The sequence below is a fragment of the Epinephelus fuscoguttatus genome, linkage group LG4 (genome assembly GCF_011397635.1).
Source record: "Epinephelus fuscoguttatus linkage group LG4, E.fuscoguttatus.final_Chr_v1".
Taxonomy (NCBI): Eukaryota; Metazoa; Chordata; class Actinopteri; order Perciformes; family Serranidae; genus Epinephelus; species Epinephelus fuscoguttatus.
Genome location: NC_064755.1, coordinates 15,247,272 through 15,270,230, shown reverse-complemented (window position 1 = coordinate 15,270,230; position 22,959 = coordinate 15,247,272). Strand labels below are relative to the sequence as shown.

The window sequence follows — 22,959 nt, the reverse complement described above, 5'->3', positions numbered from 1 at the left end:
AGTGTATCTTGAAAGAAGACAATGCATATAACAGGCAGAACGTCAACAACCAACGCACCCAGGGTACCTTACAGATCATGTGGACGTGGAAAGTCCATGACCAAGCACATCAATATGTTACAAGGTCAGAGTGAGAATGTGTTGCATAATGGGTATCAAATGAAGTAGAAAGAAAAGTTATGGAATGATCTCTATTGGTAATGCGATCACTTTAAGGGTACTGGTATTGTAACCTTTTAAACAATACCCAGACCTACAGGGAAGTCACACATTCTGAAAGTGCTGGAAACCAGTCAGCACTGACAACATATCCTCCATCAGAAGAATGAGAGTGCAAAATGTTTACAAGACATCATCTACTTTGTGCTGAAGGAAGTTATTTCTTACTCCCTGGCGAGATAATCTATTTTCACCAGCAACTTGTCACGCTGGAGCCACCCGAAGAGAAAATCAAATCCAAACCTGCTGGATAATGGGCCTTGAGTCCTTCAGGACTGGTGATAGTGATTGCCTCTGCGTTCATTGGAAAGCAGTTCAGTAATGTGTGTTTGTTTGGGGCGTAGTGGGGCTGTGTGTGCTAGCTGGTGTGAGTAAACGCTTGTGTGTGCTTTTTTTATGAGCCCGTCTGAGTGATTTCCCAGTGAGAGTGCATTTTACAGCCGGATTCCTCCAGGATGAGTCTGACTGTTTGATAGAACAGCCCCATGGCGGCCTCCCAGTCTCCAGCCTAATGAGCATCAGGTCTAACAGGTGGTCCATCAGAGCACTGAGAGCAAGAGGAATTAGGCTGTTTGTATGTAAGTTGCTTTTTTCTTACACCAGTAGTGCTACTTTTGTCTCCATCCAGAGAGGAAATTGAATCATAAACACTGTATTTCTTGGATCAGGGATTGGCAGCCTGAGATGCTGTGTGGTTTTTGGTGTGAATGATCAAACAATTTCAGAAAACCTGGAAGGTGGTCACCATTTATTGACTGATTCAAGGTTGCTGACGTTTCATACGCTGCCTAAAGTGTACTGTGTGAACAAGCTGCTTTGTTTCATAATCTCTCTATAAAACAGAGGCGCAATTTACACAGCTGGAATGAAAAGAGCTGTAAAAGTGTTAATTGTTTCCAGTTGCACTTCCAGTTTATGTAATGTACACAACATGGGCTTAATACCATATTTTGTGAAAATCATTTGTATGATATTAAGCAGTATTTACTTTAATGAGTTATTCAGAAACACGGTGGTCTATCAGTTAAGCATGTACAATATTGGCAGCCAGCCAGTGTAGGTATTTTTTTATGTTTTCATGTACATTTTTTCCCTTAAATGCCAAATTATTTACATACAGAGAGCTGTATTTATAGTATTATCACTTGCAAGTAATACATGCTACAACCAGACTCTAGCTCGCCTTGCTGCTACACTGTTAATTAAAGTTACCATGATAAAACTACAGTATATTCTATATTTGATTTTATGTTTTATCAGTGTGGCAATATTGGTCTCAGTGTTGCCACTGAGGATATAGGATTGTCCCATATTTGGCAAGTAAATGGTGCATCCTGTTTTGAATCAATGTGGGACAGCGTTTGTCCCGTACTGTACTTCCGAGTTGTCTTAAATGCAGCATCATCCCACACACATTTTGTGAGGACCTGTCCTACTCTGCCCCTGATGTCGATTGGTCTACCACTTTGGTCCAGACTGAAATATCTCGACAACTCTTTATTTGCTATGGCACGTTTTACAACCATTCATGTTCCCCAGAGGATGAATCCTAATTACTACAAGGTTCATATTTGTAGTTGTGAATAAAAGGTCACACACAGCTTGTACTATCAGCAAGTTAGAACTTCAGTTTGTCTAATGCACAAAATACCAATGAGATTCCCATCAGCCGCAGCTGATCTTTGTGTTCGAGGCTATTTAGCAAATATTAGCACGCTAACACACTAACCTAAGAAGGTGGACATTGTAACATTATACCTGCTGAAAATTAGCATATCAGTATTGTTTGTGAGCATGTTAGCATGCTGATGTTATAGTGGTGTGTATTGCCAAGTATTTAGCGATATGATACGTATCACGATACAGGTGTTTCGATTCAGTATTTTTTGATACATTGCCATACTTTAAGCAAGGTGATTTATTGCAGTTTTTTAAAAGCTAAGTTTAGAAAAAACTGTAAAAACTTTGTTAATGCTGGCGATATGTTGTTACATTGGAGTGGAAGAGTCAAATGGTCGACAGTAGATTACGCTGAAGGGTCTAGCGCCAACTGTCACGATTTTTCACATGTAAACTATTAATTTAAAATCGATTGTGGTTTTGAGAATTTTCACAGTATTACAAAATGTAATATTGCAATACTCAAGGGTATTTATGCTTTCTTACACCCAGCTTGAGCTCAGTTGAAATCGTCCATGCATGGATGGATGAATGGATGGATGAATGGATGGACTGACCACCAGTGATCCATCACTGATCAAACAGTCATACTCAGAAAGAGGAGGAATAAAAACAAGACATGAAACAACAACAAAAAATGAACACTTATTTTCACAGTCCATTACATGTCCATGACTAAAAGGTGTGAAGGCAGAGTGGTATTTTCTACCATGTAAAACCGAGGCAACACTTTATTTTTTTGGCTGACTTCACTCAGGTTCAATTCTCAGTTACAAATCTTGAAAGGAGACGAGAAACAAGAAAAAAGGTTTTGCTTTAGTCTGAGCTGTAGTTGCTGCTTTGGTAAATGTCCGAGTCATGATGAATAACTTTAGATTTTACAAGTCTTTACAGTTTACTGACTCATCTGCATTATGTGGGACTGCTTTTTTTCTCTTATCTCAAGTTACATGCCATTAAACTAAGGATTAATTGGGTGTAGTTGGGTTAATTACTTAAATCTTACTTTTATCTTATCATAATAAGATCTACATTTATGATGATAACTCAGCCAGAATTAAAAAGATATGTACAGTAGAAAGAAAGTTTTCTTCTTATTCTAATTTGTTCTGCTTTAAACTTTTCTGTTTTCTCTTTTTACTTTGAAAGTATATTTTTAGCTGTGTTATAATCCCTTGACTGGACCACCAGTATACAGTATGTCTGAAACAAAGCAGCAGTGTTCAGCATGACCAGCGAACGTCTTTTGTTTTGAGCTCATTAAAGGATGGTGTGTTAGAATGCACGGGTTCAGGGTCGGGGGTGGGGTACGTGCCCCCCTCGCCCCTGCACTGCTGCTGCAGCTGACTTTTAATGGAATCTGATTTAAAAGCTTGTGAATAATTCCCGTGGGGTTGTGGTTTGTAGGTCATTGTGCCATTATGGTTTGTTCCTGGCCTGTCTGAGGGAAGATGTATGCATGTGTGTGTTTGCGTGTGTTTGCATGTGTGTGTGTGTGTGTGTGTGTGGGTGTGTGTACGTGGGGGAGGGGGCACAGAGGCACGGATGCTTCGCCTGCCTGCCTGTCTGGTCGAGGCTTCGTAGCTTCTCCCTGCATACTGCTGTAGGTGGACTCAGACTAAACCCATCCACCCCCTCAGACTTGACCCACAAATCCCTTCCTCTGGGCAACAAAGGGATTATGGGAGAAAAAGACTAATCTACATCTGTGAATTTACGAATGCAAAGTGTTTGCCACACAAGCCCTGGCATCAGCCTCATCTTAGAAAGCAAAAAACTGTGAAAGATTGTTTTTAAACCCTTATTTACTTAATCATCCGGGGCTGCACTTTTTGTGTTTTCTGCTCTCTGTGCAGAGCAAAGAAAGAAAACGCTGCACTTCCAATCTGAGAGCCTTTGTTTTCTTTATTTGGGATACTTGAGAAGGAACACTGGGCTTGTAAGGGGCCACCTGCAATAACAAATTACTCCCCAGTGTGTAGGAAACATCCAAAAGCAGCACTCTGGATGATTTTTTGTCCTGATTTATTAATATTCTGCATATGCCTGAGGGCTGTGCCTGAAATATAGCTGGAGGTGTTGCAAGATGAAAAATATACCTTTGTGAAGGGCTTCCCAGCCAATTATATTCAGTAGCACATACTAGGAATGACAGTTTGTTACTTGGACAAATGCTTGGAGAGCAACTTTCACCTCAGAATGGTATTTCTGGCCGGCTCAACTCAAACATCTTTGATCTCTTCTTTCGGTTTATATCTAGATGTCGTGTCTTTATCTCGCGCTGAGGTGGGAGCGGAGTGACGGTGAGAGGAGAAGACTGAATAAGGATGAACTTATCACCTTGTCTTTCGGGTGGAGGGTTTCCACGTAGCTGGCTCTGTTTCACTTGTTTGAATGTTCCTGTCGTGATGGCGTGATACTCCGTATCCCAGGCTAATTCAAACAGTCCAGGGAGAAATAAGCCAAAGGATTTTCTGCAGTGAAGGTTAGAGTGACTGGAAACAGATAGAGTAGAGGCCTGTTGGCAGTGATCACATTATTGTTCCTCCTCAGACATCCCTAGATGTTTGGAAATTAGCCTACATGTTTGCACACGCTGCAAAATGATTGTTTCCTCTCCAAATTTGGCCTGATGATGAAAGATTGTGTGATATTTCTGTCGGTGATATTTATCTTAGAGGGAAGAGCTTTGATTTTCGCACCACAGGAAGAACATGTGGGTAGTCTTTGTGTTTCACAGTGCCGGATTGTGTTTGACTCATTTCCAGACTAAATCCCAGATGCTGGACCTGGGTGGTCACACCCATAGCGACGTTGCACAACGCCTGTTTGCTGCCTCTCGTTTGTTCACCCAGTGTTGTTTCTGTGTTTTGCTGGTTTTAGAAGAATCCGCCCCACACATCAGGGGAGTTTAACTGCTTGACCACACAGTTTAACAGACAAAGCCACTAAACTGTCATAGTGCTATTTCCTTTCCAGATGTTCTAATGATGGTCTCATCAGCTCTCACCACCTCTGTTTTCACAGCGTGTTCACAATGTGAGCCAGATGGGTTGTTCTCCTATGAGGGTGGAGCCGGTCCAACAGAATTTTGCTGTATTATCATACTGATTCTAATATAAGACAATTTTTATCGTAAGAAATTATTACTTTTCCAACATATATCTTTGTAAATAGGCTTATTGACAATAAGACTACCAGACTAATACTTTTGGGAATCTTTCCTACTGAACACTAAAGTGAAACATTAGTTACCATTAAAACAGCACCTAAATTGTTACGTGTAGGTTAGCACCTTTAAGGCTGAGTAGGTCCAAAAGACAGACTTAAACAAACTAGCTAGCCTGGCAACAGGAGGGCTACAAACAAAGAAACATCTGCTTTCCTAAGTACATAATGTCTAGTTCTTAACTATGATATGGCCCCACCTTTTAAACGTAATTAACAGAAAAATACATTGTCTTTTATTTGAGCTAATGTGTTTAGTTTTTACATTATTTTGCTGCTTGACTCTTTCAGTGTGTGTATAATCCAATATGATAAACATACAACCAATCACATAATCATAATACAGATCCCTCGGTTGTTTTTTAAGAATTGTGACCAAGATTCACAACAAAAGAGTCATTTAACAGTGTAAAGATCAATTTGTCAGGTCTTTCTAATGGACAAACTATGTAAAGGACACCCTGTTCCTGAATTAGCTAATGAATTATGAATTGGTTTGGCAATTTTTGTAGACACAGACACTGATACTTATACATCTGCAAAAAGCTAGTATCAGCTGATAGACTGACTTTGCTGATTTGTGAATTTAGCTGTAGTAAAAACTTTCTGGAAACTCCAATTAGGAAGCTTTAATTGAATATAAACCAAAATCAGAGATCATCGTTTTGTGCAGGATCTTTATGCGATCATTGACTTAAAATGAAGGTGGGCCAGGGGCATAGACTGTAAAAATAATGAACTTAGGTACCATGACTTCACTCTTTGGTTTGTGGAGTCCCATTTTGAAGCCACGAGTTTGGCATTTTGGCTGAGACCATTTTGGTTTTTTGGAGCCTGAAGTGTCAAATTTGAATGAGACTGGCGCTGTGGAGGAGCGAAGGGTAGATCTGACTGAGAAGCTGAGGACCCTATAGGCAGACAGCCTGTCAATCAAGAGGCCCTCCTTTATTATATGTAAATTGAAGCCTTAATAACATGTAAACAGGTGAGGTATATCATTCATTGTCATGAATGTTGTTAGTAACTTTACACACCAAAACTGTTTTTTGTACCAGGCTGTAAACATGTCGACTCACTTGTGGAGCCAGCCTCAAGTGGCCATTAGAGGAACTGCAGTTTTTGGCACTTCCATGTTGGCTTAATTCTTCAGAGCTGCCATTTGATCAGGGGTGTAAAGTAGGGAGAGGCAATGGCGCCTCCCCACTTCCTGTCCCCTTCTACCAGCCCCCTTGCTCAGGTACATACCTGCAAAGTTTTGTGGCTGTATCTTGCACGGTCACTGACAGACAGACATATAAACAAGTAGCATAATATTCAGAAGGACGTCTGTGGTAATTCCCACTACAAAAGGTGTCTCCAGGACCATGTTTTGCCTCAATGACACACACACACACAGAGACATGCGAGATGAAAACACTAACAGCCATTGCGATTTTGTAGCAGCTGGTAAAGTCACTTGTTTGTATGTATTTTTCAGAAAACATCAGTTTGCTATTCTCTTCTGTCTTTTTCCCACTTGTCAGGTAAACTTGTTTGTTATGAATATTACATTGAAACAAAGACAGCGTGCAAATCTCTGGGCTGTTAATAGCTCATGTCCCTGAAAGGTTCACACATGGTGGCTTTTCTCTGCCTGCAGGCTTCTTGGACAATTTTGAGTTACTCTACTCTCTCAGTTCTCAATGGCCCTCTGGTGACTTGTTGATCTTGTTACTCACAGTGTGAACGTACGGTTAGACTGACTTTTTCATTTTATCACTTAAATGCTACCATGAGAGCAAAAAAGAGTTGCTTTTACAGCTGCATAACATTAAGCATCATATTTCACAACAGTGAGACACACCGCTCTGTCCTGGAGCAAAAAGCATTCTGCGTGTTGCAGTTTATTTAACCTTATCTGAGCTGATTTCAAACACGGCCTGTTGCGTGGAAAGGAGAGCACTGTTAAGCTTCTCCAGCACATCCAGACCACTCCCAGGCATCCATCACAGAGCGTAACAAGCTGCTGAGTGCTGTTTGAAGCGTGCGTGTTTATATGCCGTACATGCTCTGCACTGACAGATACGTAGTGACAGTTGTGAGATATGGCCTGCTGGACATCCAGGACAGGGATTGTAATGTAGTGTCTGATGAGCGGCATCACCAGCCCGCTGCTCTCTGAACCCCCTTCTCATGTGCTGTTAGCGGCGGATAATGCAGCTCTAAAGCCTCTTGTGTAAGAGACCTGGTCACCATAGGCGAGACGGGAGGGGGACAGGGAATGACGTAAGTGTCCTCCTCTTCTTCCTTCCATTCTCCCCTGATCTCTGATCCTGAGTACTCGGGAGGTCATCGAAGCAGAGCCACTGACCCTAATTCCTTAAGGAAAGGTTTCCTGAGAAGAAACGCTGCCTGGCCCCTGCCCCCCCTTTTGGCGGCTGACCTGGAAACAGTGCTGAGAGCAGCTGACGCAGACGGAGGCTGCGTGTTTGTGGAGGCTTCAGATGAGGCGCTGAAGGGCCTGAACTGCCTCCCTGGCTTTTTTGTTTTTTGATCTGATGAAGGACATGGCTCCATCTGTTTCCTGCTCCCGAGGGCTGCGGCATTCGCAGTCAGATCGGATGAAGACAAATGAATAAACGGAAGGATGAGTCACGGCTTTATTCTCATGTTATGACAAGTCCTTCTGCTTGAGTGCGTGAGGCTGGAAATATTGACATATTTGTTAAATGACTGTGAGTGTGGTTGTGTGTCGGGCGTCATTATAAACAGATAAGCACAAACAGCAGAGAGTTCCGCTGGCAACATTTTGGTCTAGAACTGTTTACCAATTCAACATCGCCGCGTTTACTCGGCAGGGATCCATTGTTTGCTCCGTCAATAAACAAGCCAACTCAAAATGTAGGACATAAATACGTGTTGTGTTCTCCTCAGGAGCCATTTGCTTCTGAGAAGTGTCTCCTCGTCATCCACCTCCACACTCAAACCCATCCGTCTCCTTTCTCTCGCTCTGTCCCCTTGTCTGTCTTCCTCCAGCACCTGTCAGCTCCATTGTCCATCCCACAGAAGAGTAAACCCATCCAGGCATGCTCCTGCGACCTTTTTCAATGGCTCTCTCCCAACAGGGCGGGTGCCTTTGTTCCCTGGAGCCTTTTTTACCAGGTTTTGGGGCAATCAGCAAGGGGGCATCCGTCTTCCCATTGAGGGAGGCGTGGTGTTCAGTGCTTGCCGGTTGCGATAATGGACCACACATGGTCGTGCTCCAGCGGCTCTCCAAGACTCGGGGCCTCGGTGCGTGGGCACACAGGCCCCCGGCTTTGCCTCCTTTCCCTCCAACCCGGGCCCTCTTCTTCTCAGCCTTTTGTCAGGGCCCTTTCACTTAGCCTGAGCTCTGCCTGGCCCTTTGTCCTTCTATCTTGGGGCCCAGCGCCTCAGCGTTCACTCCCTCAGCTTTGTTCACTCCACCTACAATATGCCACCAACAAGTATTCCAGAAATGCGATGAATGCGAGTCTTTCTGTCAGCGTGAATGTGCCTAAGTAAAGAAGGAGAAAAAGGGGTTTTTGATTTCATGTTGCTCAGGAGGTTTTGCTGACAATTTGGGCCGTTTATTGAACTGAACTGATGATGTGGAGAAATTCATTGGATTGGAGGAAATTAAACGAGATTCTTGCTTGAAGGAGTTAATTAATTAACATTTTTCCTGAGTGAGGGTTTGTTGTTTACGTGGTGCAGTTTCTAAAATTTGCTCTAAATGAAATGCAAGTGTTATTAGTAAATTAAAACCTCATGCATGCTTTAATGGCACACAACTCAGCCGTACAGAGCAGACCTCAGTCCCAGGGGTCCCTGGCGGTTGAGTAACCTCCATCCAGACCACATGAATCCCAGAAAGGGCCTTTTTTTAATCAGACCTGTAGACATATTTATCATACTTGACCAAATTAAAGAGGCAAAAAAACAGGCGTCAGAAGTCTGGATACTACGCTTAAAACGTAATATATGTCCCTCTGTCTCCACGTCCGCTAACATGTTTGACTTTGCATCAATAAATCTTTATATTCGAGGCTTATTAACTTCCCTTTTTATCTGTAGAGTGGAGCTTTTTGATGTTTGACACACATGTCAGGGAGCTTTCTTTCTTCTTTCTTTCATTAAACCAGAGGCCTCGCTAATTTAGAAAACTTCTGTCAAGGCCCGTAGCGATGGTACCACCCTGACACTTTATTAACATGAGGCATGCACGATGGTAATGATGTAAATTTAATGAAATCCCCATCCTTCTTCTACTAGGATTTCATTGTAACCATTTGAAACTGTAAAAGGGATGTCATTTCATGTACCTCGTGAAATCATTCAGTAGTTTGCTCTGGTTTACCCAACGGATGGCATTTATTTGTCTGTGCTTGCCTGCGCAGACCTGCGAGAGTGAAGCGTAACATACAGTCGTTAATGCCGGTCCACTCAAGTAATAAGTCCTCCACACCACATGGTGCTTTGTTGTTTTGCCGCTAACCAGGGATACAGCATGTGGAGACATCAAAGGGGAACAGCTACCTCTTAGGTAGCCTCACCAGAGGCCTTGAAGAAAAAAAAAACACTGTTTTTCCTCCCTTGTTTCACTCATTCAGGTCACCATGCTGCCTGTAGTATTTAACACAGTTTTTACAAAGTAAGTTTTTGAGGTATTGGTGGGTTTGAAAAGTTTCCATGTAGAGATCTGGATTTGATTCTTTTCATAATATCTATCTGTCCCATGTAAAATTTTCAACCCGCTTTACAGAGCATCATTTTATTGCCACAAACTCTCTGTAACATCAGATCTCGGTCACGCCAAACTTTTATAACCTCTCATCAAAAAAATACGAGCTTCAAAACCTCTGAGGCCAGCGTGCTGCCCATACGTCCAACTTTGTCGAAGGGTTTTTTATTTATAAGTCAGATTTAATTTGAAATGTGGGTTTATGTTCCCTGGGTTCTCTGGCTTACGCCCACAGTCCATGCAGGTCAGGTTAATCGGTGACTTTAAATTGCCTGTAAGTGTGAGTGTGAGCGTGAATGGTTGTCTGTCTCCATGTGTCAGCCCTGTGATAGTCTGGCAGCCTGTCCAGGGTGTACCCCGCCTCACCCGATGTCAGCTGGGATAGGCTCCAGCACACCCACGACCCCTAACAGGATAAGGATACTGAATAAATGAGTGACTGAATGTCACTGGGTATTTCATGAACACCTGGGACTGTTTCTCACTTTCAACACGAACCTCTCAGGGAAAAATTAAGCAACCCTCCCTGTGGAGTCACACGACCCCGATCCTTTACGCCAGCCAGTTAGGAACAAGAAAACAAGCAGCTATCTGACTAACAACCAGGCCTGCCCTCAGGAGTCAGGACAGAGAAACTATAGATTGCTGCTGTGTGATACCTGCTATCAGAAGAGGAGACTCAGCCAAACTCATTGATCACTGCTCACTTTATCCAATTGATACTGTTCACTACATCACACAGTAATTCAAAGCTATGATACAGCCTCATCAGTGTGTTCGCAGTATATCTGAGTTTGTTATTAATATTTTATTTCCAGTGTTGTATATATGTACAGTGTGGAATTTTCTCAGTCCAACTTTTGGGTGTGCCGAACAAAATGGTTGTAGAAAATCCAATAGTGCTGACGGTCGCAGTGTAAGTTGTGTCTTAGTTTGGAATTCAATTTAGCCCGACAATGGGAAGTGAAGAAAATTGCCTCTGAATGTTATTGACTCAGAGACGGAGATTAGCTGGGGAAAGTCTTTTGTGGAGCTCTGACAGGAGTGACAATACAATAGAGAGGAGACATGGAGACACAGGAGGAAACATTACTGTTAATGGAGGAGGTTTTCCATTTTTGTCCATTTCGGGGCACAAAGACCTATTATGAGATGCGTGTACGCTGAATTTGTAACAGCAGAATGTCTCATATATTTTTACGCTGGTGTTGAAACATTTCATTTCATTTGAGTTACTTTATTTTGCGCCATATTGGGAAGATATCGTATATCTATATGTGACAGTTTGCGTGCTATAAAAGAGGAGCTGCGTGTCGTGGTGAACACATAAAAAGCTCTTCAGTAATGATTCTAACACATGGGATAATCTTCTGTGTTTACTTGTTTTTATGTATTTGAGAGATTCTGCACTTTCTAAATGGGAAAACCAAGTAAGGAAATCCAAAGTCTGTAAAAAAGTGCAGGCGCTGGTTACGGAGGCGGTGCGGTTTGTGTGATTTTGGTGGCCATAAAATTTTAAATAAGTAAATGAGCTCCTACGCAAAAATGCAAATTGACACCATGTGGAAGACAAAGCATTTTAAAAACACGTAAGAGGCTATTTGGGTTCCTCTTGGACATGTTTATAGGTTTACAAGATAGTGTCTCACGCAATGGCAGGCGGCGCTGGAGATATTTAGGTTCTTTTTGCATTAATAGGAGGCTTTAGGCCATGGAAACGGACCTGATGTATAGTCCTCGTTCTTTCTCTCCTTTTATATGAATCTGTTTTTCTCTGATCATAGTTCAGTTGTACATGTAAACACTGTTTACCAAGTGGTAGCCTACAGTAGAGCTGATCTTTCATCCATTTTTGCAACATATAAGTGTCAACCCCTTAAAGCCTAGATTTCCGTTTCCAATTTAAGTTGAAATAAATACCAGATTAGCATCATGCCATAGCCTGATTTCCCCTCTGTGCACCAGCTCACATTGGCCCTGACTATCTGAGATCAAGCAAAAGTTAATGAGGCGGCAATATCAGTTATCAGTTTTGCATCAGTCCAGTCTGTCACAGAAAGACCTCGCTGATCCCTGATGGAGCACCAACCCCCTCGTCTCTCCATGTTAGCACTGACAGCCTCCACACATCCACACATTCACGTGGCTGTCGATGGGGGCTCTCCATCTCTGTGTGAGCGGTCTACATGTGCCTTCAATTAGGGCTTGGAACTGGAGCTCGAATGGGGGAGTTAAAAAAAAAAAAGGCTCGGTTGAGAGCAGTGTGAGAACACTGGCCTGTTGTGATAGTATCTAATGAGATCGCTCAGAGCTGCATCCTTGAACGCTGCCATTCATTAATGTAATGATTCTTTGTGTATGTGCGTGCGCCCTAATTCGCCAAATAACCTTTCATGCTGTGTTTAGGTTGCTGCCTTGTGGTGAGCAGAGAAGTCTGCATTAGGGGTTTATACAAAGCTAATGACGGTGTGATCTGAGCAAAGAGCAAAGTAATCAATTGCTCTCTTTCTCCTGCGCTCCATCTGTCTTTCTCCTGTGCTGTTAGTGCCTTTAGCTGATTGGTTCTCTTATATTTGTTTGCTTTTGATTGATTGCACAGGGCTTCTAGAAAATAGCCACTAATCACAACGCCTGCAGGAGGATGAGCTCCTGGAGTCCTCCCGCACTCTTCAGATTTAAACACAAGAGCTTTATAGCTGTGAGGAGACCTGGGACAAGACGCAGCTGTTTCAAATGCTGCAGATATAAGATGGTCGGGGCACTAAAGATGTCTTCTCCTTTCTGCTCCGCTGGCATTCTCAAAGGCTCTTCCTGCACTTAAGCCCCCATGCAATAAACATCAGTGAGCAGAGGCCTCTGCGGTGATGTGCCATGATTCAGGCTCATCCTTCAGGGCTGCTCTGCCTCGTAAAGCCCCTCCATGCAAAAAAGAGTTTGGGAAGAAGGATGGCAAAATGTTGGACAGGCCATCCGTTCGCTCATTTGTTGAGCTCTGGCTTGCACAGGATTTTTCCATTCCACTCTGCTGGTCCCCTTCATCTGGCGCAGGTCTCACTGAACCCCTCCATGGGTCAACATCCATGGAGAGCCCAAATCAGAATGCTTAAACGGCCCAGTGGCAGGCCAGGCCGGATGGGTCTTGCACGCAACACGGCAACAAGCCGAGGAAGAGCAGCCTCCCCTGCGCTGATCTCCTTCTGTGTGTGGAAGAGAGGCACTCTAAACAGGAGAGGAGGCACAAATCAAACGCATTTATTACCACGCGGCCGAAAAGGTCAGAGCATGACAAAAGCCCTCCTGTTGTGAGGAGGAGTGCCTCGGAGTGGCCCCCTCCGAACACAGCCTGGGTGACTACCGCAGCATTAGACATGGGTCAGGCTGAGGGGAAACATGGAGGTACAACGAGTTTGAGAACAAAGACCTTGTTCTTGATTCTTGTTGGGCTGTGACGTTGATTTAATAAAAACCTGTTTGGTTAAATTTTCCACTTTGGTTTTAAAGTAGATAAAAAGCCTGACAAGACACTGAGAAATTTGATTATTCAGTTTGGTGACCATTATGTGACCATTAGAGGAATTCAAACAAATTAAAGACGGTCAAGTAAATTAATTAAAATATCAAAGTTTATAAGAAGAAAAAAATTGTTCTTTTGGATTCTCAAGGAAAAAGTCAACTTTTCTATTTTAACTACTTCCACAATTACTCCAGTTTTCTGAAGTAGATGTTGCTAAGTTGAGTATTTTTCTAGTGATTGATTTTTTGGCAGATCCCAAATTTTAAAGCATTTTATTCCTTTTTCCTAGGAATGATCAAGTGGGGATTTGTTAGCTTGTTGTGCTTTCCATAACCATATGTCTTCAGTTATCTGAATGTTTTTGTTGGCTACATTAGTGTGGCTCTGGAGATGGCAATGTCAGGTTGTGTGTTGGATGGTCCCTCAAATCTGGTCCATGCTGAAGTATCTCAACAGTCACCTGATGAATTGCTCTGAACTCATACAGGTGTCTGTACTTTGGTATTTAAAAGTGCAGGGTGCCAACTGAATTTCATGCCACTCTTATGAAAACGATTTGGCCTAAAGTTCCTCTGACTGCCCACCACACGTTCCCAACCAGGCAGCCTGTTGAAAATAGAAGTAGTGACGCACACAAAGCAACAGTTTCTATTTGGACAGAAGAAAAGAGAAGAGTTAGTGCCTGAGAAAGAGAGGGGGTGTGTGTGAGAGAGAGGCCTGCAGGGGCGACCCAGCAGCTCTCTGCTGTCTCGCCACAGCCCTGCACCTGCTGACAGATTTATTGGATACAATAATCAGAGTGTATATCACCCTGCTGCGCTCTGCACATTCAGCTCCTGTAATTGGATCTTACACCTGGAATCCGCCATAAACATCAGACAACTTCACACTCTGACAGTGAGGTGATTTGCTCAGAGTGCTCCTGGTTTGGACAGTGGTACTTTTCTCAGCTTTAACATGAAGAAGGCAACAACATTCATAGCCATTGTTTTAATTAAGTTTTGAATTCTTTAGACTATAGAATATGATGCAAAAGTTGGTGTAATGTTTTGAGTTGCTCAGAAAGTAATAGCGACAGACTTCCAGACAGCTTTATCACACAGGGTCGTGGCCCTAAGGCCTCTGCTGGGCATCAGAGGCTTGAGCAGGTCTCATGCGTGCCCCTGGCAACTTTACACCATGAGATTCAATGCCGGGCTGCCAGGATTCCTGCTCTGCCAGCCCCGGTTGGCTGGAGAGAAGTGTGGCTCGCTGGTTGGTTGGTTTGCTCGCTGGCTGGTTAGCTCCGAGGATCAGCATTCAGGTCATGCCCTACTGTGCCCATCCCATACTGCACAAAGGGCTGATCAGGGATGCTAGACAGCAGGCACGGGCATTCACCAAGCTTAAACACGCTGCGGCGCTGGACGAGCCTGCCCCGCTCCAGACTCAGTGTCTCAGTGTCCTTGTGTTTGCTTGTCTGCTGTGCCATGAAATGGAGCGAGTGTGTATGATTGTGCCAGTGGAGCAATGCAAATACCCTCCCTAAAGGGAAGGACTTATTCCACTTAGTTAGGGAATGCTGCTGGATGAATTGGACACAGTGTTGCATGTTGCACTCTGAAAAACACTTTGATCCTTTTTAGTGAGCTTTTACTGAGATCCCTTTTTGTGCGGCGTACATGCAGGCAGGTCTGCAGTGTGATAAAGAATGTAACAAAAACACACACTCTCAGCAGGGCTTGAGGCGACAAGTCCTGTATTTGTGCATCCATTTTACACTCACGAAGTGCTTCTATCTTGATCGAATGGATATGTTCCAACTTGGAGAAACCTGCACCACATTACACCACATCATACTGTATAGAGATACAACTTTGGAGGAAGTGGTTCGAGGTAAAAAAAAAAAGGCTGCTGTACACTGAAAAAATCAGCTTATATAACGCTGACACTGATGATGAAGACAGTTGAAAGGAAGAATTGTTCCATTAGGACCACTGAGTAGATTCAGCCCAGATCCGCCCATAATTAATGACCTTTGTCCTTTATGTCCATCGCCACCATGTCATCTGTCTTTACTCTCCTGCTCCTCATCAATTACAATGATGGAGAGGAGGCATCAGGTGTCCACAGCCTGGAATAATAGTGCAACACCCCCAGCTTCATTTGCCGTCACTAGCTGTAGAAAAAAGACATGATTTTTTCTTTTTTTGGTACTATAAAGTAATGTATTATTAGTTTGACGAGAAAAAAAGATTAAGAAAAATGTTAGAGGTTACTCTAAAGGTCATTTTCAGCTCAGTAAATTAAAATGAAATTGCGTGAGCTGTCTGCCTGGATGGAAAAAAAATTGCCATACAAAAAAAATTCATCTTGTGTGTGCTCTTCAACGCTCCCTGAGGCTGTTTTCTTTTATTAAGAGCTTTTATTATGGGCTTACTAATCACATATGTCAAAAGGAAGAAAGCAGCCATTCATTCTTCACAATAGGGATTTTACGGAGGCCTCAGTGGTAGTGTGTTGGCTACAGTGAGCTGCCCCACAACCGCTTTCTCTGTTTGTCCTCTGTAGCCTTCCTAATCTTTCATTCACTGCGCTTCCCGCTCGTTCAAGCTAAAATATCAAAACAGTCGGCGACGCTCTGATACTGGAGTTATTAATTACCTTTTAGCCCGGAGATACAGTAATGGGAGGAGTGAGCCAAAACAAATTTGGACTTTTTCCTCCATGTTGAACGGGACCCAGGTGCTTTTTTCCCTCCCTGGCTGAGTTGGTCTTAAAATGTTAATGCTTGATTGCACTTTATCTTGTTTGGCGTCCATTACTAGTGTTTGGCGGGATTCATCCATATCCCAGCGCTTCAGGAAGCTATTTGTTTTATGCCCCAAAATAGTGATTTCCCCCTCTCTCATTTTGAAAATTATTTTCCCCCATCTTTGTGCATTTCATCTCCATCACCCCGTGCATTAATAATTGATGTATTCAAATGAGCTTATTGAGAGTTGGATTGCTTTTCCGATGCCATTGAATTCATTAATCACAGCAGCCTAAAGGCACAAAATAGGACATTATTTATGTTTAATTCATGAAAAGATTTGAGAGCGTAAATATTTTGTTAAATAGGCTATTAAAATTATGTTAATGGTCCCATATTATGCTCATTTTCAGGTTAATACTTGTATTTTAGGTTTCAACTAGAACATGTTTTCATGCTTTAATGTTCAAAAAACACTTTATTTTTCTCAGACTGTTTGCCTGTATGTACCTGTCCTCAACCTTTCTCTGAAACACTCTGTTTTAGCACCTGCCTTTTAGCCTCCCTCCTGAAAAAGGTCAGACTGCTCTGATTGGTCAGAGTTTCCAGGTCGTACACATCTGCAATCTTGCACTGTCACTACAGCCGGGGTAATGACTGCAATGACAGTGTTGCTGCACTTCCTATCTTTATAGATTGAATCACCGTGATGTTACACTAACAGCAATAATCACTTCCAGGTAGACGACTGACAAATGATTTTAATGCAGAGATACGTGAATTCGTCAGACTTCTTAATTTCTGTTGTCATTTTCAGCTGTAGCTGTAACGTTTAAAGATAAATAGTAAAACACTGTGTGTGTCTGTGTGATGTTCCTGCTGTGCCTAGTTTATGTACCGTGTTGCTTTGCTAAGTGTGATAGACCAAATCTGCTGCCACAGTAGCTAAACAATGTACTGCTGTGAATGGGGGGGGCGCAGCAAAATGTATTTTCGCCACCTAAAAAAAAATCAGTATCAGTTTAAATGTATCCATAGTTGGAATATTTTCTCCACATTACCTTGCAATTCAAACCAATTGAGGCAGTGGTAGACCAACAACTTTGTATCCTGCTTAGTGAGATTACTGTTTTTGTCAAATGAGTCTGATGCTTTGAGATATCGGCTTCAGTTCAGAAAGGGCTGTTTCACGGCAAGGTAATGTGGTAATAACATTCTATATGTTGTGTACACGTAAACCTTCCTTTAGGAGGCTAAAAACTAACTAATTTAAGCAGCGTTTGCTCAGCGCCATTCCATTTTATGTACGTGACACTGGGATTTTCTACCTTGAAAGTTTTGTAAACAAACATTGTGATTTCGTCTATAGAGAAGCAGCCCAACACGTCAAACTCGGGAAGCCATGCCTACTGGAGGGGAAATCTATCCGTGCCACAATATACGACTGATGGCTGAAATGCTAACAAAATGCCTTTAGCTAGCTAAAAACATTAGATATCAGCATGTCAAAGGTTTATTTTAACACCCTATGTCTACAAGAGAGGAAAAACGTACATGAACAAACTCAATATTGTTGGTCTTTCTCAGTTTCCTTTTCTCTTTGTCTTGCTTATCTTAAAGAAATGATCCCACTGAATGACCGGTAGTGAAATACTTCGATATTAACAAATGTTTGGTACGATCATCATTTAACATCATCATCTAACATTTATCCCAACAGAGATCAAAACCAAGCCTGACATAGCTCAGTAAGCTTCAACCATGACAGTTTGTCCGGCCAAATTAACAAAAAGCTTGCTGCATGTAGGCATACCGAGTGCAAGGATATCACAGTTTTCCAATATCTTCCTGCTGATGCCTTACATCTTATTGTTTAAAAGCTGAGTTTTTCGGTTTGGCTGCTCGTATTCTTTGCCGTGTTGGTAGTGTATCCCACCACAAAGCAGCTTTTAGGTATTTTTGTATTGTTTGCTAGCAGATGTTAATGACAAGGAGACACCTTCATGCAATTCAAAGTCAGGGGAGATCCTTTGGTGGGGGCGGGACTTAAATGCGCCCTGTCTCTATAGAGGGTTAGACTGGAATTGTATTCCTGGGCAACAGCTTGGGTCCCTGTTTACTTCCTGTCAGCAGATGTCATTCATGTACACTGCAAACATTCCAACAGGAAATAAAAAGTTGCCCATTTAGAAAGTTTAAGTTTGAAACAGTCTGTAAAGTTGTTACATCACAAATTCATGGAAATCCTGACGGCTTGTTTCAATGCACAGTTTTCTGATAACGAGCTGTGTGCAATTCTCTGTGGACTGTGGGTTTCGATACTTTCACAGTATTTATAAAGCACCTTTACCTGCTTTGTATTAAATAAGACATGGGTATTTTACTTTTTACAATATGGGACCTTTAAGATGTTATTTTTTTAATTATTCCCATAGTTATACAACATTTTAGTATAGAAACGGACTGAATATGTATTCTTGGCTGTAGAAAAATACTTTTTTTTCTATATTAGGTACCATAAGTGCAGTGGAGGTATGCCATTAATGACCTGCTAGCATGCCCATGGGAAGAAACATTAGACAAAAGAGCTTGCCGGAAACACTAAGCGGGCTACCCCGATGTCTCTGTGGGCAGTCTAAAAATACCACTGTGCCTCTTTCAGATATTGAAGCCGGGTGATGACATATAGTTGGCAGACCTTCGATCACTTTCCCCAAACTCCCACCAGAGTTGATGTTCTTTTCACATGCTGTCGCAAATGGAAATCTTTATTTGCCTTGTATTTGAAAGGGCCGACTTTCGCTTCAGTGTTTCATTATCCAAACAAGTCAGTCTGCACTTCTGTCACCCGCCATACTTGTTGCATGTCCTTCAGTTTGCCCTGATATTTTCAGCCACAAGTGTCTCTCACTTCCAAATGAATCATATACTTTCCCCCCTGTGTGATTTGCGGACAGATGCCCCAGCATATGCATTCTTTGGTGAGAATAGTTTGCCTATTTTTATGTGCTTTTCCTTCAGGCTTGGGAGGATTTTAAAAAGGTTTTATTGTGGTCATCAAGCTCCATTTCACTCACGGCTTCATCTCAAAATTCATTGAGTAGTTGTAAAGGGAAAATCCCGATGACATGTCCTTGGTTTTCAATCTCCTTTCTAATATCCCAGCCTCATCTCCTGTGTGTGCGCCTGCCGCTTAGACTCCAATCAATCTTCAGATCGCCTCTTTTCAAGGGATCCTGTAGTGATTGCAGTTTTCTCCACCCTGCTGGTGTGTTCACATTATAAGTGAAACTGTTCCAGGGGTAAAGAGGTTAGCTCTTGTATGATTATTTCTCAGCTAAGGAGATAGCGGGAGCATTTTTCATGGAAATGCTTTTGAACTCAGCAAAAAGGGTTCTGGGTACGCCCACGTAGGAAATTGTTTTACTCTGGGTTTATAATTACATGGTCTACAGCTCTGTGTAAGCAATTGTCCTTCATTAGATGTTCATTTATGCAAATGCTAAATTACATAGCAGAGTAACAAAAGCAAGGCTTTCTTTGGGGGCAAGGCAAGGCAGTTTTTGTCTTTAAAAAAAGGAAACATTTGAGCCCAAACAAAGAATCATTTACACATTTGACAGCTTTTTTGACAGCCTGGAAACAGTCACTGCACTGTACAAGAAATGGGCTGCTTTCATTGTTCTGCGTGTGCTTTCTGAAGTGTTGGAGTGAAAGTGATTTTTTTTTTGTGAAGCTGTGAGAGGAGTTAGTCAGGCCTTTGAAATGAACAACAGACATCATGTTGCCTTTGTTTCCTCTCTTCAGCGTGATCACACGTCGTTGTTTTGGTGATGTCATCAAACACTTTTCGAAAAATGTTTGCATGAGGAAGTGCTTTGAGGATTTGTCGGGGCTCTGGGTTCACTGCAGTTATTCCAATTAGTGCAGTGTGCACAGTATGTAGGCACAGAAAGCTTACTTAGCATTATCTCACCTGCATTTTCCATACTGTATTTAGATAAGTAAACAAGCACTTACTTAAATAATCAAAGACTTTCTAAACACGGATAGAACTTTGTGACACCACCCACTGTTTCCATCCACCTCTTTTATGCACATTTTTAATCTGTGCATAAAATAAAAACCTGAATATGAATGGCAAAAGTTAAAAAAAAGTCTCCCAAGTATCGCAAAAACGTTTTTGCGCCTGGGAGAGGTAGAAAGTTGATGTATCGGTAAAAGGTGAACTATCATTGCATAGGCCACTGCAAGCTTTCTTTTGTGTCTCTAGTAGATGGCTTTTATCACGCTTATGCCCACAGCACTGATTCCAGAACTCTTCCAAGAGTGAATAGCTGTAATATTATGTGTTCAATATGCCCCCGCCACCGTTGATCTCGACAAACCAACTCTCAATATTTGCGCAACAGTGGTGCACAAATTTGCATTTTCCTTTGCCGATTTCCTGAAAAATTTGGTTAAAATTTGCACTACATTTGGATGGAAACCCAGCTTTGATGACAGATTGAAATCCACTCAAGTTGTGGGGGATTTGAGGCTGGCAGCAAGCATTAGATGATCCAGACAGAGTAATGGGAGGTAGAAGAGTTTTTCAGGGGCTCCTCTTGTTAGTGGCCACACGATCCTCTTGTTCCTTTGGGAGTCGGCGCGCGGTCGGTAGGAGGAATGTGCTCCCGGCTGGAAAAGGTTTGCAGAGCACAGAGAGGTCCTCCTGGCCTCCAGCTCTACTAAGGAATGGGCAAAAGCAGCCACAGAAACTCAATCTACCTCTCCAGCTGGCCTCTTATAGCTGGTCGAGAAGTAAGATGTGATGACGATGAAGAACAATGGAGTAATGATTTGGCACAGATTGGTAAGATCGCCCATGACTAGTTGGACTATGATGCAAATGTGTTAATTCAGCTGTAGGTGTTTCCCATTCATGTGCTCGCAGTAGTTGTTGCAGAGCGGGTTAAGAGGTTACACCCCTCCTTCTTTCTCTGTGTTCCTTGATTCTCTGCTTGTCAACCACAGTGCGTTCGGTACCCGCCTGCTTCTATAGGCAGGAGACCATCTGAGAGTCAAACCTCAGTGCACGGCGACTCAGGAAGCCAAGGCTGTAAACGCAGTGGGCTTCTGAGTGAGTGGCACTGGCTTTTGTCTGTGTGCTTCGCTGCCAGAAAAATCTGGTGTGGTTTTGAGGCAATATATAATGTATCTGGCCTCGCTGGCTCCACCGCACTGTGCAGTGGAAAAAGAGCGCACTTGTCTCCAAAACGGCTTTGAGATGTAATTGAACCATAATGCCTCTTATGTGAGCATCTTGCGGCGGAATGAAGATCTCACTTGACAAATGGGCCAGAGAAAATAAACTGGCATATCTGAGTCATGAAGTGGAGAGTTGGGCTACGGACTCTTAAGCCGGCCGGTGGAGAACTGGAGCCTGCGTCGGTCTGACTGGAGAAGCTGGAGAAACCCAATCATCTGTTCGCTGACATCTGAGGCATTTCTATTATATCCCAGCTGATTATTTCTATGCCCCTTTCAACATCCTGAGGCCAGGTAGTATTTATTTCCCTTAGATCCATCATAAGATGGGCTATTTCTGCTCGCCCTTCTCAGAGAGGGAGGATTCATTTTGTGATTTGATGAATGCTGCAATCCCCGCTGCGCTACACCAAACTCCTCATGAGCTTTCTGATATTGAGAGACTCAGTTGCCAGGGTGAAGTGTTATGCTTAAGAGCCTCAGAACGGCTTAAGAGGCAGTTCATTACTCTTGAGTCAACTGCCTTTTTGTTCCATTTTTCTCACAGATCAAATGAATCATTTTCTCGTCATGCTGTCTGTCGCTCCCTCCCACCTCTCCTCCATCCATTTCTTTGAACCGACTGTGTTAATTGTGACTGCCGTGACGACACATTGCCACCCGGTGCTCTTGTCTTGTTATCACGTGTCATGTCCCATCTATCACGCCTTTAATTACAACACCTCTGTTCTGCGATTGCCAACCGTCACGTCTCTGCGGAGGCTCATTCTGTTGCCTTCAAATCATCTGCGCTGACTTCTCCCGGGTTGAATGCAGCAGAGGCCTGTCACTCTGTCAGACACCTCAGAATGTTACAGAAAAGATGGGAAAAACATTGAACATTTAAGGACTCCTGTAGAGAGAAACGTGTCTTCCCTTTTTCCCCCTCCCTTGACCCCTGCTGGCCGTCCTCCTCAGCCACTGACACGCACAGCTTGTGGCTGATGTAGCAGCATTAGGTTAGGTCACGCAGGTTCATCCCTGACGGAGGGGAGGCCGAACCAGCCCCTTACTAAGCCTGCAAAGACAGGTTGAAAGCATACATTTGTTGTTGAGAAATGTTTTCAACCGTCGACATATCTCTCTGTTTTGCTGCGTCGTCCCCAGACAAACCCTGAGCTGCCATGTCGATTGTCACCACAGGATGCCTTCTCTCCGAGCTGCATTTTGCCAACATGGCGTTCCCCTACTGCGTGCCCGTATTTGCTTGTGGTTAAAGGGCGTGGTGCTCTTGCTTAATCCCCCGAGTCCACAGCTGTAAGAGCTGTGGCTGCGGTGGCAAAGCTGCCCAGAGCTCAGAGCTCGCCCTCTGATTTTCTGTTTGTGAATGCCACATGACCGCACTCTCTCGGGGTAAAGCTGTAAGCAAATGCAAAGTTTCATTTCATGGCAACCTATATTTTCTGCTTAGTCCGCACTGGTAAAGAATAGCTTTACATCCTCCACAGAGAATCCGCTGTGCATTGCCAGTAGAAATAGTGTATACCATAAACGCTGGTTCAGAGGTAGCACTTTGATTGAATGTGGCAGGGCGGAAAGTGGTCAGGCAGTGAA

The 22,959-nt window shown here is 43.0% G+C and overlaps 1 protein-coding gene across 1 annotated transcript in view; it reads left to right on the top strand.

The window, feature by feature from the left end:
* Window positions 1-22,959, top strand: part of tmtc2b (transmembrane O-mannosyltransferase targeting cadherins 2b) — a 122,672-nt gene that overhangs the window by 31,598 nt on the left and 68,115 nt on the right. The window lies entirely within an intron of this gene.